The sequence below is a fragment of the Paramisgurnus dabryanus genome, chromosome 11 (assembly GCF_030506205.2).
Source record: "Paramisgurnus dabryanus chromosome 11, PD_genome_1.1, whole genome shotgun sequence".
NCBI lineage: Eukaryota > Metazoa > Chordata > Actinopteri > Cypriniformes > Cobitidae > Paramisgurnus > Paramisgurnus dabryanus.
In genome coordinates, this window is record NC_133347.1 from 9,750,238 (window position 1) to 9,775,763 (window position 25,526).

The 25,526-nt window shown below is 37.7% G+C and overlaps 2 protein-coding genes across 2 annotated transcripts in view; one reads left to right on the top strand and one right to left on the bottom strand.

Moving 5' to 3' along the window:
- Nucleotides 1-25,526, bottom strand: part of LOC135729190 (retinal Mueller cells isomerohydrolase) — a 298,130-nt gene that overhangs the window by 47,933 nt on the left and 224,671 nt on the right. The gene's annotated exons all lie outside the window — the stretch shown is intronic.
- The window catches only part of pde4d (phosphodiesterase 4D, cAMP-specific), a 307,501-nt gene continuing 306,017 nt past the window's right edge, over nt 24,043-25,526 (top strand). The window contains exon 1 of the mRNA XM_065246644.1: nt 24,043-24,160. The gene's annotated coding sequence lies outside the window, so the exon portion shown is untranslated. The remainder of the gene's footprint in view (nt 24,161-25,526) is intronic.

Sequence of the window (25,526 nt, forward strand, 5' to 3'; positions counted from 1 at the left end):
CACACACACACACACACACACACACACACACACACACACACACACACACACTTTGGACTTCTTTATTTTTTGCACTTTTTAAAACACACACACATTGGAAACCGTATTTTTTGCACAGTTTAATGTGCACACACACACACACTTTGGAAATCTACATTTTTTGCACATTTTAAAACACTCACACGTTGAAAAACTTATTTTTTTGTACATTTTAACGCACACATACACACTTTGGACATCTTTTTTTTGCACATTTTAAAGCAGACACACACACACACACACACACACACACACACACACACACACACACACACGTTGGAAACCTTATTTTTTTGCACATTTTAAGGCACGCACACACTTTGGACATCTTTATTTTTTGCACATTTTAAAACACACACACATTGGAAACCGTATTTTTTGCACATTTTAATGCACAAACACACTTTGGACATTTTTTTTGCACATTTTAAAACACACACACTTTGGACATCTTTATTTTTTGCACATTTTAAAACAAGCACACATTGGAAACGGTATTTTTTTGCACATTTTAATGCACACACACACACACACACACACACACACACACACACACACACACACACACACACACACACACACACACACACACACACACACACTTTGGACTTCTTTATTTTTTGCACTTTTTAAAACACACACACATTGGAAACCGTATTTTTTGCACAGTTTAATGTGCACACACACACACACACACACTTTGGAAATCTACATTTTTTGCACATTTTAAAACACTCACACGTTGAAAAACTTATTTTTTTGTACATTTTAACGCACACATACACACTTTGGACATCTTTTTTTTGCACATTTTAAAACACACACACACACACACACACACACACACACACACACGTTGGAAACCTTATTTTTTTGCACATTTTAAGGCACGCACACACTTTGGACATCTTTATTTTTTGCACATTTTAAAACACACACACATTGGAAACCGTATTTTTTGCACATTTTAATGCACAAACACACTTTGGACATTTTTTTTGCACATTTTAAAACACACACACTTTGGACATCTTTATTTTTTGCACATTTTAAAACAAGCACACATTGGAAACGGTATTTTTTTGCACATTTTAATGCACACACACACACACACACACACACACACACACACACACACACACACACACACACACACACACACACACACACACACACACACACACACTTTGGACTTCTTTATTTTTTGCACTTTTTAAAACACACACACATTGGAAACCGTATTTTTTGCACAGTTTAATGTGCACACACACACACACTTTGGAAATCTACATTTTTTGCACATTTTAAAACACTCACACGTTGAAAAACTTATTTTTTTGTACATTTTAACGCACACATACACACTTTGGACATCTTTTTTTTGCACATTTTAAAGCAGACACACACACACACACACACACACACACACACACACACACACACACACGTTGGAAACCTTATTTTTTTGCACATTTTAAGGCACGCACACACTTTGGACATCTTTATTTTTTGCACATTTTAAAACACACACACATTGGAAACCGTATTTTTTGCACATTTTAATGCACAAACACACTTTGGACATTTTTTTTGCACATTTTAAAACACACACACTTTGGACATCTTTATTTTTTGCACATTTTAAAACAAGCACACATTGGAAACGGTATTTTTTTGCACATTTTAATGCACACACACACACACACACACACACACACACACACACACACACACACACACACACACACACACACACACACACACACACACACACACTTTGGACTTCTTTATTTTTTGCACTTTTTAAAACACACACACATTGGAAACCGTATTTTTTGCACAGTTTAATGTGCACACACACACACACTTTGGAAATCTACATTTTTTGCACATTTTAAAACACTCACACGTTGAAAAACTTATTTTTTTGTACATTTTAACGCACACATACACACTTTGGACATCTTTTTTTTGCACATTTTAAAACACACACACACACACACACACACACACACACACACACACACACACACACACACACACACACACACGTTGGAAACCTTATTTTTTTGCACATTTTAAGGCACGCACACACTTTGGACATCTTTATTTTTTGCACATTTTAAAACACACACACATTGGAAACCGTATTTTTTGCACATTTTAATGCACAAACACACTTTGGACATTTTTTTTGCACATTTTAAAACACACACACTTTGGACATCTTTATTTTTTGCACATTTTAAAACACACACACATTGGAAACGGTATTTTTTTGCACATTTTAATGCACACACACACACACACACACACACACACACACACACACACACTTTGGACATTTTTTTTTGCACATTTTAAAACACTCACACATAGAAAACCTTATTTTTTGCACATTTTAAAACACTCACACACAGGTTGGACATCTTTATTTTCTGCACATTTAAAAACACACACACACATTGGAAACCGTATTTTTTGCACATTTAATGCACACACACACACACTTTCGACATTTTTTTTTTTACATTTTAAAACACTCACACGTTGAAAACCTTCTTTTTTTGCACATTTTAAGGCGCACACACACACTTTGGACATTTTTTTTTTTTTTGCACATTTTAAAACACTCACACATTGAAAACCTTATTTTTTTGCACATTTTAAGGCACACACACAAACACTTTTGACATCTTTATTTTTTTCACATTTTAAAACACACACACACACGTTGGAAACTTTCATTTTTTGCACATTTTAACACACGCACACTTTGAAAACCTTCATTTTTGGCACATTTTAAAACAAATTTTAACACACACACTTTGAAAAACTTAATTTTTTGCACATTTTAACACACACACAAACACACACTTCGAAAACCCTAATTTTTGCACATTTCAACACGCATGCACACTTTGGAAACCTTAATTTTTTGCACATTTTAAAACACACACACGCTTTGGAAACCTTAATGTTTTTGCACATTTGTTTCCTTAAATACACTCTAAATGCAGAAAACCCTAGGATGACATCCTGATGAGTTAAAGTGTTTTCCAACTAAAATGACTTGTTTTATTGCTAAATAAGAGGACTCTGTCATACTTTTGCCTTGTTGGAATCTGGTACCATACAAGTTGAAAGAGCATCTCAATTCTCCATCCCTGTCTCTCTTGAGGATTTTGGAAAGGCAAAATACAATATCTTTCCCAAAGTGGAGCAGTGACCCTCAGCCTACACTGGAACAAATCAGCCCTCATTTGTAATGGAAAACTGAACCAGAAAGGTTTGGAAAATGGGATTTTGGATGGTAGCAGAATAAAACACACATGAGTGATCACCTCCAGCTCGCAAGCAAAGAACAACAGAATTGACCTTAGTAGTAAATATGAGGCACACGTTGTCACATAAAAATGATTGATGGTGACCTTTGACCTCAGGGAGGGGCTAACCTTTGACCTCAGGGGAGGGGCTGACCTTTTGACCTGCGAGGGAGGGGCTGACCTTTGACCGGACCACCCACGTCGTGAACCTTTGACCTGCGTGGGAGGGGTGACCTTTGACCGGACCACCCACGTCGTGAACTTTTGACCGGACCTCCCACGTCGTGAACGTTTGACTGGGACCGCCCACGCTGCTCTGAACTTTTGAACCGACCGCCCACGTAGCATTGAACTTTTAACCGGACCGCCCACGTTGCGTTGAACTTTTAACCGGTACGCCCACGTCACGTTGACATGTTTACGTCCGGGGTTACGTCCTCCTACGATAAAACAATAAAAACAGTGTTTACACAAGTGGTCTTCATTAAAACACATTCCATGCTCCCATCATAATTTATATAAGGTGGGGCCCGATATGTATAATAAAAGCCAGGGAAATCAGAGTTACGACAATCACAAACATGGATAGGCCATGCAACTCGCACGGTACTCCGGCGAGTGAATGGTGAAATAGCATGGAGCATCTAGCTACGCGACGAAAAAATGTAACTTTTAACATGCACTGAAATTTTAACATGCACCATTTTAGAATGCGTGACATCGTTATAATCTGCCATGCTGGCATTGAAATATTGTGAAATCCTCTCATTGATTAGTTTCATTAAACACAATTTTTTATGTGAAATGATCAAAGAAATTAAGTGTTCTTTCGTTTCTTTTAAACGTCATCCTGGCTTATAAGGCTATATTCATGGTGAGAATAAGCTGTAATTATATAAAGTAAGATTAGAAAAGATGTTTAAAATGAACTTTCTCTAATAATCTTAGCACTATGTATGGATACGACTGATTAAAAAACATGTTCAAAAGTATCAACATAATAAAAAAGGTTTCTCACAGCGGCAGATGAAATACAATCTAAAAGAATAAAGAACAATGAATTCTGTCAAGATGAACATTTTGTAGGATTTTCTCTAGAGAGTAAAAATTGATGTGTAATTTTTAAATGTCCTATTCTGCATTTTGTATAGATGAACTGATTTTCAAAACAGAAGTTATGTTTTTTCAAATAAACTGTTCAATACAAAGATATGGTCTTCTGCCACTTACACAGATCGTAGTCCTTAAAGTTGCATTCCTGAGAGATGCTTCCACTCCGAATCGTAAATCGTTTTGGCAGTGCCCGTGTGAGGGCCGAGATATTTTGTTTTTTAACTCGTAAAGCATGTCCAGTCCTCCTGCGATAGCAGGACAGTGTTTATACAAGGGGCCTGCATTAATGCAGCTTGCGTTGCTTTCATCATATTAATAAGTACAGCATAAGTAAAGACAAAAAGACACATATTACAAAACATTACCTGTCTAAAAACTGAGACTTTTAACTTTAGGTTATTAGTATATTAGGTTTAGTATAGTTTTCAGACTTTCAGAAAGAACTCATCAACTTAAAGAATAAAGCACTTATCAATTACATTTATTTTAATCTCAAAAACTCAAGTTTACGTCTAGTATTTATTATTGCACCTGAAATACAAGTACCTGAGACATGCTCACACTCCTTAGCCAAAACACTAAAACTTTTAGTGCTTTTGTATTTAATATAATATTTAATAATATTTGACAAATTACTCCGTACAAGACAATCAAATTATATACATTCAATGAACACAACATACAAAGTCTAACTTCATCACATGCTTTGATGCACTCATTTCTCTGTCTCTGTTCTCAGTTATCAGCTGTCGGCTATGTAAACTGTGTTTTTTTATAAAGTGTATTAAACTCACACTACTCTTTACCCAGAATAACATGTACTTCTTCCGTGGTGACAAAGCGAGGTACATGATTTCTTCAATTTATATAAACACAAGTAAACTTTTTATTGTAAAATAATCAAATAAAATAGTAAGTCTAAAGACATAGGCTAACTGATGATCCTTACATATGAAATGCCTGCACAAAATCATCTAGGTATATTCTTAAATCGACGTTGGTTTTATTACACCATAATTTAAGAATAATAAATCAGTATATACTATAAAGATTCACTTTGCTATCATTTCCAACTAATGTTGATTTATTGTGTTGTACTCAAAACATCTGAACTTCAGTCAGCTTTTTGGGGGGCTGATCATTAATTTACTTTTTAAAGATTCCAACATCTAGTTGATTTTTAACCCTTACCTATACATGTTGCTTGGCTCACTGTAAACCCGGCATGCTTACCGTTATGTTTACCTTTAAATGACAGAGAATATAATAGCACTTACCCCATAAAAACAAAAAATGTCATCACAGAAAACAGTAAGAAACCATCTGGTAAATCGAGTGTTGTAGAACAACGAGTGAAATCTATGTGTTAGTTCAGATTAAAAATACCTCGCTTTATTATATACAGCTCCACAAGGCAAAACAAAGATCTCACGTAGTCCATCATGTTACACCGGCAGTTTGATTATTGTGACCACCGTGTCCTTTAGTGCACTAGGGGCATTATGGGAAATGTAGTCATTTTCACAAGGCGAATCGAACAGTGTATGTGTTAAAGGTGCATTGTGTTACTTTAAAAAAAGACAAAAATGCTAAATAATATACATAACTATATTATCAGTGGTGTATAAGGACCTTACATAATGAACTGAATTGTTTCTATTACCTAAGAACGAGCCATTTTTATCTCCATACACCGCGGGTCCCCTTATACGGAAGTCACCGTCATATCTCTACAGTAGCCCTGAACGTACAAACTCCTCTAAAGAGCACGTTTCTTCCCTACGTTGTCTCAGACGATGACATGTTTGTCGTGCGACAGCTACCATATGGGTTTTAAAATTGAAGAGTGAGTTGTCTGTGGCAATTCACAATCTCACCACTAGATACCGCTAAATTCTACACACACCACCTTTATCTGGCTACTGTTTCCAAGATGCATTACGATCTAAGCCATCGCACTGGGAGAGAGAGTACATAGTGAGACATATTATTTACCATTTTATTTGTTGTTGTTGACACAATTTAATGTAAAGTGGAAGATCTTATTAATTTTTAAAAAATAACAGCTTAAAGATAACTATTAGGGATGAAACTAAAAACCCTCATATTAGCTGTGCACATTATGAAACTGATTTTATTTCACCTGTTTTACAAGTTAAGAAAAATGTAAGCGTTCCACATAAGAAGCAAGAATTCCTTTTCCTACGGGTGCATAGAGCGGAGAGGATGATATAGAAAATACCGGGAAAGACCTTTCCCACTGACACTTTAATATTCTATAGCTTCATAACTCACACCGATGACTATGTGATGAGGGGCGTGTGAATTGCTTTGTTTAAAAGGGACGGGTCAGGATTTTTAGGTTACAAATCAGAGCCTGAAACTTAGAGCTCTTACTACTCAGATACGACGCTCTGGCATGTTCGTATAGCGGCAAATTTGAAGGCTACTTTCAGGAATTCTTCATTAAATTGTTTAAAGCAAAGTTTTTAACACGGCATAGCTCAACTGTGCAGGATTCAAGGAGTTGCAGACGCTATTTTTGAGGACGGTGCAAGCACGACCGGAAGCTTAACAAAATCAGGGAGAGACTTGTGGACGTACATTGTGGAAAGTTGACGCTGCGGATTCTTGAAAAGAGAGCACAAATGTCACTTGAGCGTGATCACAAACGCAAGATGCCGTACGCGCGCGGTCCTCCAGTTTTTAAAGAAATGCTTTCAGAACACTGCAGGAGTGAGCTTGTTAATCTTTTTTATGCTGTAATATCTGCAAATGCTGATGTGTGCTTGCCGCAAAATTACTGCAAAACTGATGCTGAGCGTGTAACCAACCTCAAGAAAAAAACAGATGTCGTGAAAAGTCTGGACAAGTCTTTTGATAAGAAGGTTCAAGTGTCTGTTAACGCAGATGAACCGATCACTGTGTTCATCAAAAAAGCTCTAGATGCTTTGTACGAATGTGGCGATGAGGAGTTTGAAATTGCTAACATCCTCCACATGTCTGCATATGTAATAGATGTATGTGTTGCCGTAGCGACAAAGAAGGACCAAACCAATGTGCGTGAAATTGTTGAAGTTGCTGCTGACTTTATGATCGACAAGGGTCTTGGCGCATGCATACACTTTCTATTGTATCTAGACAACATCATAACCTTTGATGATGCTTGAAAACAATGCGAGTTCTTGGGACACCTCGTACACTTGAAAACACATTCGCTTTTTTCACAACCTAATTTTAAACATGGTCTTTTAATTTTTCTTCACCTTCTTTCCATCTATAGGCTGTTTATTTGATAAGTACTGGTTTCAGCTTTTAGAAAGTTCGTGATAAACGTTTGTGTGTAATGTTCCCGCTTCATTCGGTCATTTGGACATGTAGAAATCTTGTTCATAAAAAGCGTGACACTTGTTATGTTATGTAAAAATAAAAGTGACTTGCATCAGTATGAAAAACTAAATCCCCATGCATGACCTGACACAAATTTGGTGATTGTGTTATTTAGTGATTTTTACATAGACACGTCAGTTACTTTGCATAAACTATATAACTCTATGAAACTTGTGCTTCAATAACTGAATCATCATTTCAAAACTTATCAGGACCATTTTAAGCACATTACAACATACATTCATTTATTTACTATTCGTAAAACATGCGTAGTTGCAACGCTACCATTCAGTTAGACTTTACATTTCTAGACTGTGTTTTTTCTCAAAGGTTGCTTATATTTACAGACAACACACTACACCCAAGTGTATCTTAACAATGGCAAACAGGAATACCAACGTTTGCAAACAAGTGTAGTTAAGCACTTTGATTTTTGACATAATTTACAGAAAGCAACAGTGAATCATCAAAACGTTGCTAGTTTTTAAGTTTCCGAAAGTATAAATTTTTTACTTATCACACTGGTCCTCGCAAACAAACCAGGAACGTTATTCATCTGAACACTTTCACCAAACCTATGTCTTTGCTGTTTTTAGCTGTATTTATTTAGACAATCTTTTGTTTTCATAGTTTTGATCTGTTCATGTCAACTTTCTTCTGTATATCTTTCTCAGATTTCATAAAAAACATGCATTTACCTTTAAAACCTTCTTAATGTATTTATTACTTATCCGTTATTTGTTATACTGTAGGTCATATTTTTGAGTTTACACCATTCATTTTTATAGAAAGTATCAGAAACTCACATTTACATGGAATTGTGATACATTTTACTTTTAATTGTCCCCAGGAGTGAGTGCTGGTTTAACAGTGGTAAACTGTAATCATGCCACAATCCTGAAGGTTTATAAGCCAAACAAGAGTCCTTCAACACCTCACACCATACTGATTTCGTTTAACTGTAAAATGATGTACAGACGAGTTCAAATTGTAAAAACAGTAGTAAGAAAACTAATAATGTTTAACTAGTACAATCATCACTTATAGTTTTGTCATATGATGATGATATGTTGTTTCATCTTTCAGGTGTTTGTTGAAGTATTTTGGCACAACTGTTTATTCCAATCTTTAATCAGCCATACATGACAAAAGTTTTTTGTTCTTGTTTATTTTAGTTTAACTCAAAATGCAAACAGAAATTGTAAGATTTCATGTTTTCAGGATTCAAGTGCACAACACATTGCGATTACTGTCTCAACTAGTTCTCTGATTTATCTAGAATATCTACAAAGTAACGATTGTTAATATCTTCATGCACAGGACTTACCCACAGAGTGTTTGCTCTGGTCTCATAAAAACAACCATTTCACTCAAAACCTATGGCTTCTCTGTCTTAATGTCATCAATTTATTATTTTGTCTACATCATCACCAAAATGTTTCACTATAAGAGTGTGCAAACTGTTTTACTTCGGTCTAGATTTTTATAGAAAGCTTCAGAAAATGTCGGGGTGCTAACATTTACAAGAATGATGAAGGATTTTACCTTTAAATGGTCCAAAGAGTATGCCCTGGTGTACAAGTACTATCTTTGTTGCAACCATCAAGAATATTATGTTCGTAACAAGAATTATATCAAACATATGTTGCGCGTGTTCTAAACGATGATATTGCAGAGAAACTATTCAAAAGAGAACCAACTTTAACGTAATTTTATATGGCCCCTTGATTTTAAAAAACACAGATTTTTTCTAACAAACAGTTATAATCACTTCACAAGCCTAAATGTTTAGAAACATAAATCTTTTTGAAGACCTCACACAATAGTGATTTCATCTATCTGGAAAACTTTTAAAAAATATACGCACATGAGCTCAAATAGTAAAATCAGTTGCAAGATATACTATTAATGCTCAACTAGTACATTGTATAAACTGTTAGTTTGTATAAATGACATGTCGCGTTTATAGGGGTTGATGACATATTTTAGACGCAAGTTGTTTATTCTAATCTTTAAACAATTGTGTATGACAAAAGTTGTTCTTACTGAACTGACATTAAGGAACGGTACTGAAATGCTAAAACTAGGTAGATACAACTTCAACACAATATAGATGTTTTTAATCTATTGGTACCGATTTTAAATGTGTCCAAACTATTTCAAACATTACTAAGTTGTAGATGTTTGCATCTTAATTTACAAGGTTTTTAACAAACAAACACACGTTCCTGTTTTGTCTTGCTCTGTTTCATAGCATTGCAACTACATACTTAGGTACACCGCATTATGTTGAAAGGATTACTAAGTTAAAGCTAAACAATCTTTATTATGCTGTAGACGTATGGCGTATATTTTCTATGGAATTGATGAATTTACAGATTCAAACATTAAATTTTTCCTATATTTACTGTTTCACGGTGAAGGTTTTAGTAAGTAAATCTAAAACACACTTCACTTTGTTGCTGCGTTCCCTTAATCGTCTAGCAACAATTTTCAAGAGATTACCAACATGTATGATGTGCTAACTGTCAGGGGATCTGAGATGTACTTTATTATTTTCTGACGTAATTAAAAAGTTAACTATCTAACACTTACTGCACAATAACTTAAGCGATAAAGAGTTTGACAAATGTTACATAACCTATAGAAACGAAACAAACTGAATTACAAAGTCACTGACATAAAGTTTACACTTACAAAGAAAACAAATCACGCAGATGTTTAAAGTGAAGTTGTTCCACCCAGAGAGGTGTGTCCCTAACTCCAGGACTCCTATCTCCGCCTACCTATTACATTCATTAAAACGGTTCAAGTTTGGATCATTCAACGTATTCGCTTAACAAGTTTCAAGAAACGATGAACTCCTACTGCTACACCAACACATTCGCGCTACCCACACCAGAGCATTATGAGGATGAGAGAACCTACAGCTGGACCTGTGCCCTCAAGAAGGCCCGTCCAATGCCTGGTGCCAATGCGTCCCCTGCAAAGCCTGATGGAGGTCCATCACCCTACAACAACACCATTTGTACGGCTCCAGTAATGCCTGATGATGTTCCAATGGACCTGTGCCCTCAAGAAGGCCCCTGCGATGCCTGCTGACAACTCATGGCTGGATGAGTTCTGCATGGATCTGTGGTATCGCACCCTGACTTTCCTCACAACTCAGTGTGGTTGCACTGTAACAACAGTCTGCTCAATACACTTTGCGAGATCGATTCCACAGACTGATGGTTTCAAGATCATAAAAGCAAACGTCGTGATACTTCTGTTGCAACTTGTTGACAAAAAGCTAAAGGCGCTCTGTAGCATCTGTGAAAACTCTTACCTATGTGGTTTGTGTGTGTGTGTGCGTTTTTACAATATCAAATAATGATCGGACTGCTGTTTGTGAAATTATTGATCCGACGGATGCTCACATCCTTGAGAAAAACGTTGTGATGTGTATACATTTCTACGCTACATTGGTGACATATGATGTATTTCTTTTACTCGCTGCGAAATAAAATCTTGTTTCACTTTAAACATCTGCGTGATTTGTTTTCTTTGTAAGTGTAAACTTTATGTCAGTGACTTTGTAATTCAGTTTGTTTCGTTTCTATAGGTTATGTAACATTTGTCAAACTCTTTATCGCTTAAGTTATTGTGCAGTAAGTGTTAGATAGTTAACTTTTTAATTACGTCAGAAAATAATAAAGTACATCTCAGATCCCCTGACAGTTAGCACATCATACATGTTGGTAATCTCTTGAAAATTGTTGCTAGACGATTAAGGGAACGCAGCAACAAAGTGAAGTGTGTTTTAGATTTACTTACTAAAACCTTCACCGTGAAACAGTAAATATAGGAAAAATTTAATGTTTGAATCTGTAAATTCATCAATTCCATAGAAAATATACGCCATACGTCTACAGCATAATAAAGATTGTTTAGCTTTAACTTAGTAATCCTTTCAACATAATGCGGTGTACCTAAGTATGTAGTTGCAATGCTATGAAACAGAGCAAGACAAAACAGGAACGTGTGTTTGTTTGTTAAAAACCTTGTAAATTAAGATGCAAACATCTACAACTTAGTAATGTTTGAAATAGTTTGGACACATTTAAAATCGGTACCAATAGATTAAAAACATCTATATTGTGTTGAAGTTGTATCTACCTAGTTTTAGCATTTCAGTACCGTTCCTTAATGTCAGTTCAGTAAGAACAACTTTTGTCATACACAATTGTTTAAAGATTAGAATAAACAACTTGCGTCTAAAATATGTCATCAACCCCTATAAACGCGACATGTCATTTATACAAACTAACAGTTTATACAATGTACTAGTTGAGCATTAATAGTATATCTTGCAACTGATTTTACTATTTGAGCTCATGTGCGTATATTTTTTAAAAGTTTTCCAGATAGATGAAATCACTATTGTGTGAGGTCTTCAAAAAGATTTATGTTTCTAAACATTTAGGCTTGTGAAGTGATTATAACTGTTTGTTAGAAAAAATCTGTGTTTTTTAAAATCAAGGGGCCATATAAAATTACGTTAAAGTTGGTTCTCTTTTGAATAGTTTCTCTGCAATATCATCGTTTAGAACACGCGCAACATATGTTTGATATAATTCTTGTTACGAACATAATATTCTTGATGGTTGCAACAAAGATAGTACTTGTACACCAGGGCATACTCTTTGGACCATTTAAAGGTAAAATCCTTCATCATTCTTGTAAATGTTAGCACCCCGACATTTTCTGAAGCTTTCTATAAAAATCTAGACCGAAGTAAAACAGTTTGCACACTCTTATAGTGAAACATTTTGGTGATGATGTAGACAAAATAATAAATTGATGACATTAAGACAGAGAAGCCATAGGTTTTGAGTGAAATGGTTGTTTTTATGAGACCAGAGCAAACACTCTGTGGGTAAGTCCTGTGCATGAAGATATTAACAATCGTTACTTTGTAGATATTCTAGATAAATCAGAGAACTAGTTGAGACAGTAATCGCAATGTGTTGTGCACTTGAATCCTGAAAACATGAAATCTTACAATTTCTGTTTGCATTTTGAGTTAAACTAAAATAAACAAGAACAAAAAACTTTTGTCATGTATGGCTGATTAAAGATTGGAATAAACAGTTGTGCCAAAATACTTCAACAAACACCTGAAAGATGAAACAACATATCATCATCATATGACAAAACTATAAGTGATGATTGTACTAGTTAAACATTATTAGTTTTCTTACTACTGTTTTTACAATTTGAACTCGTCTGTACATCATTTTACAGTTAAACGAAATCAGTATGGTGTGAGGTGTTGAAGGACTCTTGTTTGGCTTATAAACCTTCAGGATTGTGGCATGATTACAGTTTACCACTGTTAAACCAGCACTCACTCCTGGGGACAATTAAAAGTAAAATGTATCACAATTCCATGTAAATGTGAGTTTCTGATACTTTCTATAAAAATGAATGGTGTAAACTCAAAAATATGACCTACAGTATAACAAATAACGGATAAGTAATAAATACATTAAGAAGGTTTTAAAGGTAAATGCATGTTTTTTATGAAATCTGAGAAAGATATACAGAAGAAAGTTGACATGAACAGATCAAAACTATGAAAACAAAAGATTGTCTAAATAAATACAGCTAAAAACAGCAAAGACATAGGTTTGGTGAAAGTGTTCAGATGAATAACGTTCCTGGTTTGTTTGCGAGGACCAGTGTGATAAGTAAAAAATTTATACTTTCGGAAACTTAAAAACTAGCAACGTTTTGATGATTCACTGTTGCTTTCTGTAAATTATGTCAAAAATCAAAGTGCTTAACTACACTTGTTTGCAAACGTTGGTATTCCTGTTTGCCATTGTTAAGATACACTTGGGTGTAGTGTGTTGTCTGTAAATATAAGCAACCTTTGAGAAAAAACACAGTCTAGAAATGTAAAGTCTAACTGAATGGTAGCGTTGCAACTACGCATGTTTTACGAATAGTAAATAAATGAATGTATGTTGTAATGTGCTTAAAATGGTCCTGATAAGTTTTGAAATGATGATTCAGTTATTGAAGCACAAGTTTCATAGAGTTATATAGTTTATGCAAAGTAACTGACGTGTCTATGTAAAAATCACTAAATAACACAATCACCAAATTTGTGTCAGGTCATGCATGGGGATTTAGTTTTTCATACTGATGCAAGTCACTTTTATTTTTACATAACATAACAAGTGTCACGCTTTTTATGAACAAGATTTCTACATGTCCAAATGACCGAATGAAGCGGGAACATTACACACAAACGTTTATCACGAACTTTCTAAAAGCTGAAACCAGTACTTATCAAATAAACAGCCTATAGATGGAAAGAAGGTGAAGAAAAATTAAAAGACCATGTTTAAAATTAGGTTGTGAAAAAAGCGAATGTGTTTTCAAGTGTACGAGGTGTCCCAAGAACTCGCATTGTTTTCAAGCATCATCAAAGGTTATGATGTTGTCTAGATACAATAGAAAGTGTATGCATGCGCCAAGACCCTTGTCGATCATAAAGTCAGCAGCAACTTCAACAATTTCACGCACATTGGTTTGGTCCTTCTTTGTCGCTACGGCAACACATACATCTATTACATATGCAGACATGTGGAGGATGTTAGCAATTTCAAACTCCTCATCGCCACATTCGTACAAAGCATCTAGAGCTTTTTTGATGAACACAGTGATCGGTTCATCTGCGTTAACAGACACTTGAACCTTCTTATCAAAAGACTTGTCCAGACTTTTCACGACATCTGTTTTTTTCTTGAGGTTGGTTACACGCTCAGCATCAGTTTTGCAGTAATTTTGCGGCAAGCACACATCAGCATTTGCAGATATTACAGCATAAAAAAGATTAACAAGCTCACTCCTGCAGTGTTCTGAAAGCATTTCTTTAAAAACTGGAGGACCGCGCGCGTACGGCATCTTGCGTTTGTGATCACGCTCAAGTGACATTTGTGCTCTCTTTTCAAGAATCCGCAGCGTCAACTTTCCACAATGTACGTCCACAAGTCTCTCCCTGATTTTGTTAAGCTTCCGGTCGTGCTTGCACCGTCCTCAAAAATAGCGTCTGCAACTCCTTGAATCCTGCACAGTTGAGCTATGCCGTGTTAAAAACTTTGCTTTAAACAATTTAATGAAGAATTCCTGAAAGTAGCCTTCAAATTTGCCGCTATACGAACATGCCAGAGCGTCGTATCTGAGTAGTAAGAGCTCTAAGTTTCAGGCTCTGATTTGTAACCTAAAAATCCTGACCCGTCCCTTTTAAACAAAGCAATTCACACGCCCCTCATCACATAGTCATCGGTGTGAGTTATGAAGCTATAGAATATTAAAGTGTCAGTGGGAAAGGTCTTTCCCGGTATTTTCTATATCATCCTCTCCGCTCTATGCACCCGTAGGAAAAGGAATTCTTGCTTCTTATGTGGAACGCTTACATTTTTCTTAACTTGTAAAACAGGTGAAATAAAATCAGTTTCATAATGTGCACAGCTAATATGAGGGTTTTTAGTTTCATCCCTAATAGTTATCTTTAAGCTGTTATTTTTTAAAAATTAATAAGATCTTCCACTTTACATTAAATTGTGTCAACAACAACAAATAAAATGGTAAATAATATGTCTCACTATGTACTCTCTCTCCCAGTGCGATGGCTTAGATCGTAATGCATCTTGGAAACAGTAGCCAGATAAAGGTGGTGTGTGTAGAATTTAGCGGTATCTAGTGGTGAGATTGTGAATTGCCACAGACAACTCACTCTTCAATTTTAAAACCCATATGGTAGCTGTCGCACGACAAACATGTCATCGTCTGAGACAACGTAGGGAAGAAACGTGCTCTTTAGAGGAGTTTGTACGTTCAGGGCTACTGTAGAGATATGACGGTGACTTCCGTATAAGGGGACCCGCGGTGTATGGAGATAAAAATGGCTCGTTCTTAGGTAATAGAAACAATTCAGTTCATTATGTAAGGTCCTTATACACCACTGATAATATAGTTATGTATATTATTTAGCATTTTTGTCTTTTTTTAAAGTAACACAATGCACCTTTAACACATACACTGTTCGATTCGCCTTGTGAAAATGACTACATTTCCCATAATGCCCCTAGTGCACTAAAGGACACGGTGGTCACAATAATCAAACTGCCGGTGTAACATGATGGACTACGTGAGATCTTTGTTTTGCCTTGTGGAGCTGTATATAATAAAGCGAGGTATTTTTAATCTGAACTAACACATAGATTTCACTCGTTGTTCTACAACACTCGATTTACCAGATGGTTTCTTACTGTTTTCTGTGATGACATTTTTTGTTTTTATGGGGTAAGTGCTATTATATTCTCTGTCATTTAAAGGTAAACATAACGGTAAGCATGCCGGGTTTACAGTGAGCCAAGCAACATGTATAGGTAAGGGTTAAAAATCAACTAGATGTTGGAATCTTTAAAAAGTAAATTAATGATCAGCCCCCCAAAAAGCTGACTGAAGTTCAGATGTTTTGAGTACAACACAATAAATCAACATTAGTTGGAAATGATAGCAAAGTGAATCTTTATAGTATATACTGATTTATTATTCTTAAATTATGGTGTAATAAAACCAACGTCGATTTAAGAATATACCTAGATGATTTTGTGCAGGCATTTCATATGTAAGGATCATCAGTTAGCCTATGTCTTTAGACTTACTATTTTATTTGATTATTTTACAATAAAAAGTTTACTTGTGTTTATATAAATTGAAGAAATCATGTACCTCGCTTTGTCACCACGGAAGAAGTACATGTTATTCTGGGTAAAGAGTAGTGTGAGTTTAATACACTTTATAAAAAAACACAGTTTACATAGCCGACAGCTGATAACTGAGAACAGAGACAGAGAAATGAGTGCATCAAAGCATGTGATGAAGTTAGACTTTGTATGTTGTGTTCATTGAATGTATATAATTTGATTGTCTTGTACGGAGTAATTTGTCAAATATTATTAAATATTATATTAAATACAAAAGCACTAAAAGTTTTAGTGTTTTGGCTAAGGAGTGTGAGCATGTCTCAGGTACTTGTATTTCAGGTGCAATAATAAATACTAGACGTAAACTTGAGTTTTTGAGATTAAAATAAATGTAATTGATAAGTGCTTTATTCTTTAAGTTGATGAGTTCTTTCTGAAAGTCTGAAAACTATACTAAACCTAATATACTAATAACCTAAAGTTAAAAGTCTCAGTTTTTAGACAGGTAATGTTTTGTAATATGTGTCTTTTTGTCTTTACTTATGCTGTACTTATTAATATGATGAAAGCAACGCAAGCTGCATTAATGCAGGCCCCTTGTATAAACACTGTCCTGCTATCGCAGGAGGACTGGACATGCTTTACGAGTTAAAAAACAAAATATCTCGGCCCTCACACGGGCACTGCCAAAACGATTTACGATTCGGAGTGGAAGCATCTCTCAGGAATGCAACTTTAAGGACTACGATCTGTGTAAGTGGCAGAAGACCATATCTTTGTATTGAACAGTTTATTTGAAAAAACATAACTTCTGTTTTGAAAATCAGTTCATCTATACAAAATGCAGAATAGGACATTTAAAAATTACACATCAATTTTTACTCTCTAGAGAAAATCCTACAAAATGTTCATCTTGACAGAATTCATTGTTCTTTATTCTTTTAGATTGTATTTCATCTGCCGCTGTGAGAAACCTTTTTTATTATGTTGATACTTTTGAACATGTTTTTTAATCAGTCGTATCCATACATAGTGCTAAGATTATTAGAGAAAGTTCATTTTAAACATCTTTTCTAATCTTACTTTATATAATTACAGCTTATTCTCACCATGAATATAGCCTTATAAGCCAGGATGACGTTTAAAAGAAACGAAAGAACACTTAATTTCTTTGATCATTTCACATAAAAAATTGTGTTTAATGAAACTAATCAATGAGAGGATTTCACAATATTTCAATGCCAGCATGGCAGATTATAACGATGTCACGCATTCTAAAATGGTGCATGTTAAAATTTCAGTGCATGTTAAAAGTTACATTTTTTCGTCGCGTAGCTAGATGCTCCATGCTATTTCACCATTCACTCGCCGGAGTACCGTGCGAGTTGCATGGCCTATCCATGTTTGTGATTGTCGTAACTCTGATTTCCCTGGCTTTTATTATACATATCGGGCCCCACCTTATATAAATTATGATGGGAGCATGGAATGTGTTTTAATGAAGACCACTTGTGTAAACACTGTTTTTATTGTTTTATCGTAGGAGGACGTAACCCCGGACGTAAACATGTCAACGTGACGTGGGCGTACCGGTTAAAAGTTCAACGCAACGTGGGCGGTCCGGTTAAAAGTTCAATGCTACGTGGGCGGTCGGTTCAAAAGTTCAGAGCAGCGTGGGCGGTCCCAGTCAAACGTTCACGACGTGGGAGGTCCGGTCAAAAGTTCACGACGTGGGTGGTCCGGTCAAAGGTCACCCCTCCCACGCAGGTCAAAGGTTCACGACGTGGGTGGTCCGGTCAAAGGTCAGCCCCTCCCTCGCAGGTCAAAAGGTCAGCCCCTCCCCTGAGGTCAAAGGTTAGCCCCTCCCTGAGGTCAAAGGTCACCATCAATCATTTTTATGTGACAACGTGTGCCTCATATTTACTACTGACCTTAAAGCATTTTTCATGGGCAATTGATAAAAGTAGGTCACAGTTCCCAGAATGTGTGAACTAGCAGGTCAGAATAAATCAAGAAAAATGCACAGCTTTCTAGTAGACCCCAGCTTTACCTTCTTAACTTTATACTTTGTTATTTCGACGTGTGATGTCTTTAATTAGGTTAATTTGCAGTTTTTGCAAAGTGAGAAAAAAAATGAAATAAAAAAATTATGCTCTAAAAAACTGCAGGAGAAATTTAATGCACCAATGAGCACATGAAATGCCAAGCAGACCCCGGAGTCAAATGATAAAAAACAAAAACAGCTGAATTTTGTGCTTTGGTTCTTTTAGTTGTTGTATATTATTGAAGAGTAATATCTGTATTTGGCTTTCATATTAGTATTGCAGATTAAATGTTTGCATATCCTGTGGGCTGAATCTATATGCATTTAGTTAGACAAACAAAATAAAATTTTTGGGTGCAAAGAATAATAAATGCTGCAGAAGAATTGTTTATTGTTAGTTCTTGTTAGCCAAAATATTAACTAATGTTAACAAGCAACCTTATTGTAAAGTGTTACCAGTGCATCTAAAACAATACAAGTTTCAACCAAGAATCATTCACTTCTGAACTGCAAAGGCATTTATTGATGTTATTGATTTTAACAACACTTGAGTTGAATATGCGCTGTGACATCAGCATCCTCTTGTCACATACAGCCCACAGGAAATTGTGATGTCACAAGACATACCGTGCCGCTATGGACAAAGCGAAACAGATCACAATATTTATAAACAGCTTTGACGTTTAACTGTGTGCTTAAATCTGATACCCAGATTACTCAATTTCCCACCAAACATCCCATAAACAAAAACAAACATATCACGTAGGAACTCCACACAGAGCTATGCAAAAATCTATAAAATCTATTTATTTAAAGTGTTTTGTACGTAGATATCCAAGAGTAATCTATTACAAAACATGAATTGTTTAGTTCCTTCGCTCCTTTGGACGTCACAGACCCTGAGAACATATTTGACTGATGTAAGATAACAGACTATGATGATGTGAAACAAATGAATATCATATGCATGTGAGTCTTTGTATGGTAGTTTGTGATGTTTGCCTGCTTATGAGCAGTGACCCCAAACGTTTTTCTGATAAATATAAAAATGTGACACACAAAATGTAAAACCAAGTGTACATTTAGAAGATAATGTTAATAAAAAGTATATGGACATTTTCTGGATGTACACTGTCAGAAAAAATGGTCCCTAGCTGTCACAGGGGCGGTACGCTTTCGAAGAAATACACATTTGCACCCAAAGAGTTCATATTAGTACCTCAAAGGTACGTAGTGGTACCAAATATATACATATTTGTCAGTGTTCAAATTATGTCTAAGATTATGGGGGTCCCCTAGCTAAGATTCACCCACTGTCATTATTGGGTCGCCGTGATTTCAAGTGTGATCCTGGTTCAACATTTTTTGTTGGTCATTGATTTAATCAAAGAAATGTCCCGGTTACGTATGTAACCCTTGTTCCCTAAAGATAAGAAACGGAGATGTCACGTCGTGACCGACCTATTGGGAATGTGCTTCGAGGGACCAGTCAACTTCGAGAAACTTGTAAAATGCCAATGAACTTGGCATGCAGATATTTGCATCTGCTGGCAGTGGCACTGCCCCGCAACATGAGCATAAAACGAGCATCAGGTGCCATACCAAATCAACTATTTCAACTAACTAAATCAACTAACAGGTGATGGCGATTTATTACTAATCAAGGAACCGACTTTACTGATTTAATGTAGACAAAAATGGAGGCACGAATCGTCAACCGAAACTGCATGGGCATCCTCTACCCTTTTAACAGAGGCCAATGCAACCAGGATCAGAGTTTTCATGGTAAGAAACTTGATACTAACTGACTGCAAAGGTTCAAAGGGAGTATCCTGCACAGCTTTCAGCACCATGGACAGGTCCCAAGGAGGAATGGGGGGAGTGTGAGGGGTTTAGCCACACCCCTTAAAAACCTAATGACCAGGTTGTGTTTTCCGACTGACCTGGCGTTTGTTGGGGCATGGTGAGTGGAGATAGCAGCAACGTCTACTTTAATGGCGGAGGGGAAAAGCCTCCTCTCCAACCGATGCTAAAGGTAAGAAAGCACAACGCTGATCAGGCATTCTCGGGGGTTTTCTCTCTGAAAATGTTAGCGAATAAGCATGTCTTGTAGACGGCGTGCAAGCTGAAGCGATAGTGTTAGATGGGGTTAATCACTTAGAACCTCCACTTGCTCCAGAACCGTCTAACTCAGAGACTATACGTGCAGGTTCTACAGGTCGGGACGCGGGTAACATATTGACTTTGGTTCCTCGCTGACTTCGGACAATATCTGTGCGAGTAGGCTCACTGGGGGAAACGTATATTTGCACAGACCCCCGCGGCCAGCTGTCTGCCAGTGCATCTACGTTGAGTGTTCCATCTTTTTGATGAAGTCGAACGGGCGACAATGGGTCATGTCAAGGAGGCAAACATATCAATCTGCATCCTGCCGAAGCATCTCCAAATCAGCTGAACCGACTGGGGGTGGATTCGCCAATCGTCTGGGCGTACTGCTCGTGAGAGTGCGTCTGCCATTACATTGAGCAACCCCGGGATATGAGCAGCATGAAGGACCTCAGATACTTCTGACTACAAAGGAGTTCGACGCATGCTGGTGTAATGGTTACATGTGGCAGGGCGCTGTGCCACGCCCTGTTTGGGACTCGGTCATGAAGCCAGAGCTGAAGCAGTCTCATACGAAGCAGCCCGAAGGTTTTGCTGAGACTGAGCTATAATAAACTAGTCATCAAAATAAGCTAGAATGCGAACACTGCTCTCTCTCAGCTTTCTTGAAGACACGGTGAGAGAGAGACATCCCGGATGGTAAGACTTTGCACTGATATGCCCGTCCCTCGAATGCAAAGCTGAGAAAAAAACCTGTGACGAGGAAGAATCAAGACATGAAAGTACACGAACTTCAGGTCCATGACTGCGAACCAACCTTGGGGACGGATGCATTGAAAAATGCTTTTCTGCGTCAACATCTTGAACGGCACTTTGTGAAGTGCATGGCTCAGGGAGCGCAAATCCAAGATTTATTACAGAAAATTTTGGTGGGGTGCCAGGCAAACTGAATCGCGTAGCCGAGTCGGATTGTGCGTTAAAACCAATGCGACATGCTGGAAAGCTGTTGCCAAGCTCAGAGGGACCGTGCAAGGGGAATTAATGGCACTACTGGTGTACCCACAGTGGGGCAGCCGAGTGGAACGAAAGTGATCACTGATGTGTGCGCAGTGGCTACAAGAATTGGGGCGTTTTAAGGTGCAACACTTACCTGGCTCCACTAATGAGGACGGGGACGACGTTGGTTTTTTAGACCGTCGGAGCTCCCAAGTTCCTCTGAAGACCTGGAGAGGGGAGGGGACATCACTTGATTTGATGTGTGTGTACCGGCTGTAAAGTCGGCGGAACAGATTGAAGGAAAGCTTCTCCACGTGGCCCTCACCGGGGGAAGGAATGAATGAAGAGCAGTCCACTCCATCTCCAGGTCGCCCATCCCAGGGGCCCTACATTTTTTTCGTATAGCGGGCTGAGTGGGCAGGTCAGGCTGCTTATGGTGGGTTCCTCTGCGCAGCCTTTATGAAGGAACAAAGGTGGCTGTAGCAGAGCGCCCTCGGCAAGGAGCAGATAGGGGCAGCTGGCTTCTGACATGGCATGATGGGCTTAGTCTGCGCTTGGGTGGCCGAGAGCTGTTGGGCTGTTTGGAAAATCTGAGCATTCAGGAGACGATTTTATGGAGCTCCTTCATGTCCCAGAGACATGTCAAGAGATGGTGTTCCTGGAACACTAGCGTGGACATGGCACAACCAACAGCCTGTGCGGTGACCTTGGTCGCACGAAGTGCCAGGTCAGTAGCCGCACGAATCTCTGAAAAGACAGGTGAGTCGTGACCTCCCTTGTGCAGATCCATCAGAACCTTAGCCTGATGTACCTGCAGCAACGCCATGGCGTGAAGTGCAGAGGCCGCCTCCTTGCAGGAGGCGGCAAGAAAAGGGCAGGTTTACTTGTCCCAGTGGCCGGGGAGGCTGGACACAGCTGTATCACAACCAACCGCTCCACTGTCGGAACATCGAGAGAGGTAAGGGATGAGCTGCTCCAAAGTACCAGTCATCGAGGGCATGACGGTTCGGGTGGGGGAGTTGAGTCCACTCCAAGCCGATCGCAGCCGCTGCCCGAGAGAGCATAGCTGGCATCTCTGCAACAACTGCGAGCTATGCCGGCCGAAGGTGAGAGCGGATCCGCGTCGACGTCAGAGAATGACAAATGATGCTGCAAATCATTTTGACTGGTGAAAATTTAATATAAATATGTCGTTTAATAACATATATGACATTATATTTACAGATAATTCATTTGAACCTCATATATATTAAAATGGAAAAAAACAGGTTTTCCTCGCGGAAGGTCTGCATTCTTTAAAAATGAGCAAATGAGATATTTCAAATCAATATTTAATGTTCCTTACCTTATTTATGAGGCAAATAATACGTACAGGCAGTCGGTTGTTATTGTGAAATAAGCCCCTAGTATCCCATCGCGTCGGTTCCTGATCACACTGTCAGGGCTTATTTCTGATGTAACAACTTGCTGCCTATACACTTTTACATTTTTCTTACTTAAAGCATACTGTTTCACACAATGGTGTTAAATAGCACACAACGTGGTTTACTGGCTCATAATCATAGGGGAAGCATTTTAGTGCTAAACATCACCTATGTAGAACCTGTATAGCACTGTAGAACCATATCGTGCTATGTTTCAAGGTGCTCTGCGCTAAAATGGTTCCCTTATGATTACGAGCTTCTAGTAGCCTACTATTTAGCACCATGGTTTCAGTAACAACCCAACATATCTTTTTTGATGTTTTGTGATCGAATGCAATAAATGTCATCTGTTTAATGTGTGACGTAAGTGTCCAAATACTTTTAGGTCCACTGTATGCGCATGCTATGAAAAGTTTTTCTTGAAAGGTCAAAGAGAAATGTTAAATGTGCAAAGCATCCTCCTAAGAGACCACAGAGAGGTGTAAGCAACACGTAAGCAACACAGCTGCAGGCAGACTTCCAAATGTAATGATTCATTTTCAGAGCTATTTGAGTACAAGCCAGAATTCCCACAGTGCATATTACACTGTCGATTCCCAAATATGAGAAAATTTAGGACGTTTATTGTTAAGTGGCGTCTGTACAAGCGTCCCGCTGCGATGCTGCAGTGCCCCTTGTTTTTTTAAGCATCTTTCTGGTCTGTGTTGTCTACTGCTTTAGGAACTTTGGGGAGGGGTGGAGGGGCAGAGAGCTCTGATTGGCTGAGAGGCTGGGAACTCTGATATTCCCCCATCCTTAAACCACAGAGCATCACAGCACAAGGCACAGTGTCACAGGAAGCACAGGGAACTCGGACATTCCTTTCTGTTTTTGCTGGACTGTATCGTAGTGTCAACGCAGCTAATTCCTTGCAGGATCACATCTGTGCATTGCTGTTCTCTTACTCAGAGGAGAAAAGTAAGTTCCCATTCAAAGCTTTTCCTCATTTTTCCCCCTCTTAATGTAAATAGTATATAGGTAATTACAAACAAGACTGTTGATGTTCTTGTTTGCTTTGGCTCTGCTATTAGTGCGTGTCTTGGGTTTTAATGTGTGTTGGAAAAGGAGAGGCAATTGCAAGGTGACTTTTGAGCACCTGACCTCCTCAAAAAAAAAAAAACTCTTGTAACGCATCAATGCTTTTTGGGGAGATACTTGGTGGCTTTGGATCCTTAATCTATAAATAGAGTGATTGTGGTGGCTAATCTCAGTCAAGAATGAAGCGTTGTGGTCCACATGTTCTTGTTTATTTTGACTCTTACTCAGGAAACGCTACTGTGGTCACTATGGTAGAAAGATGTTTGTGGGAATACAGTTACAGTGTTGAGGTTTCCTTACAAATGTTAATGTTTCCTTGCTGGATGAAGTCATGTGCTCAACTTAGCTGTGTCGGAGTGGATCTGAGTTTATGAAGGAAATGATGTAACATTTGTAATAAGGTTTTGATATAATAACAAACAGGGACAAAACAGAAATCGACTAATTCCGAGTAGCCTACACTGTCAAAAATGATCCCTAGCTGTCACTGTGGCATTACCCATTTAAAACAATCCTAATGTGTAGGCTATTTATGCACAGATATGTATACATTTGGTAAAAATATGTACATTTAAGGTACTAATATGCACTGTTTGGTCTCAAAACCTCTGAGGTACTAATATGCACTCTTTGGTACCAACATGTACCCCCGAGGAACATGCACTGTTTGATACCAGTATGTACCTTTAAGGTAATAATATGCACTCTTTGGTACCAATATGTACCCCTGAGGTACTAATATGCACTGTTTGTTACCAATACCTCTCAGGCACTACTCTCCACTACGTTACCCTGAGCTACTAATATGAACTCTTTGGTACCAATATCTGCATCTGAGGTGCTAACATGAACTCTTTGGTACCAATATGTACCCCTGAGGTATACTGTTTGGTACCTCTGAGGTACTAATATGCACTATTTAGTACCAATATGTCCCCCTGAGATACTAATATGAACTCTTTGGTACCATGCCCCCCTGAGCTACTAATATGAACTCTTTGGTACTTAATATTCACTCTTTGGTACCAAAATGTCCCCCTGAGCTACTAATATTCACTCTTTTGTACCAATATGTACCCCTGAGGTACTACTGTTTGGTACCAATACGTACCTCTGAGGTACTAATATGCACTATTTAGTACCAATATGCACCTTTGAGGTATTAATTTGCACTCTTGGTACCACCATGTCCCCCTAAGCTACTAATATGAACTCTTTGGTACTAATATTCACTCTTTGGTACCAA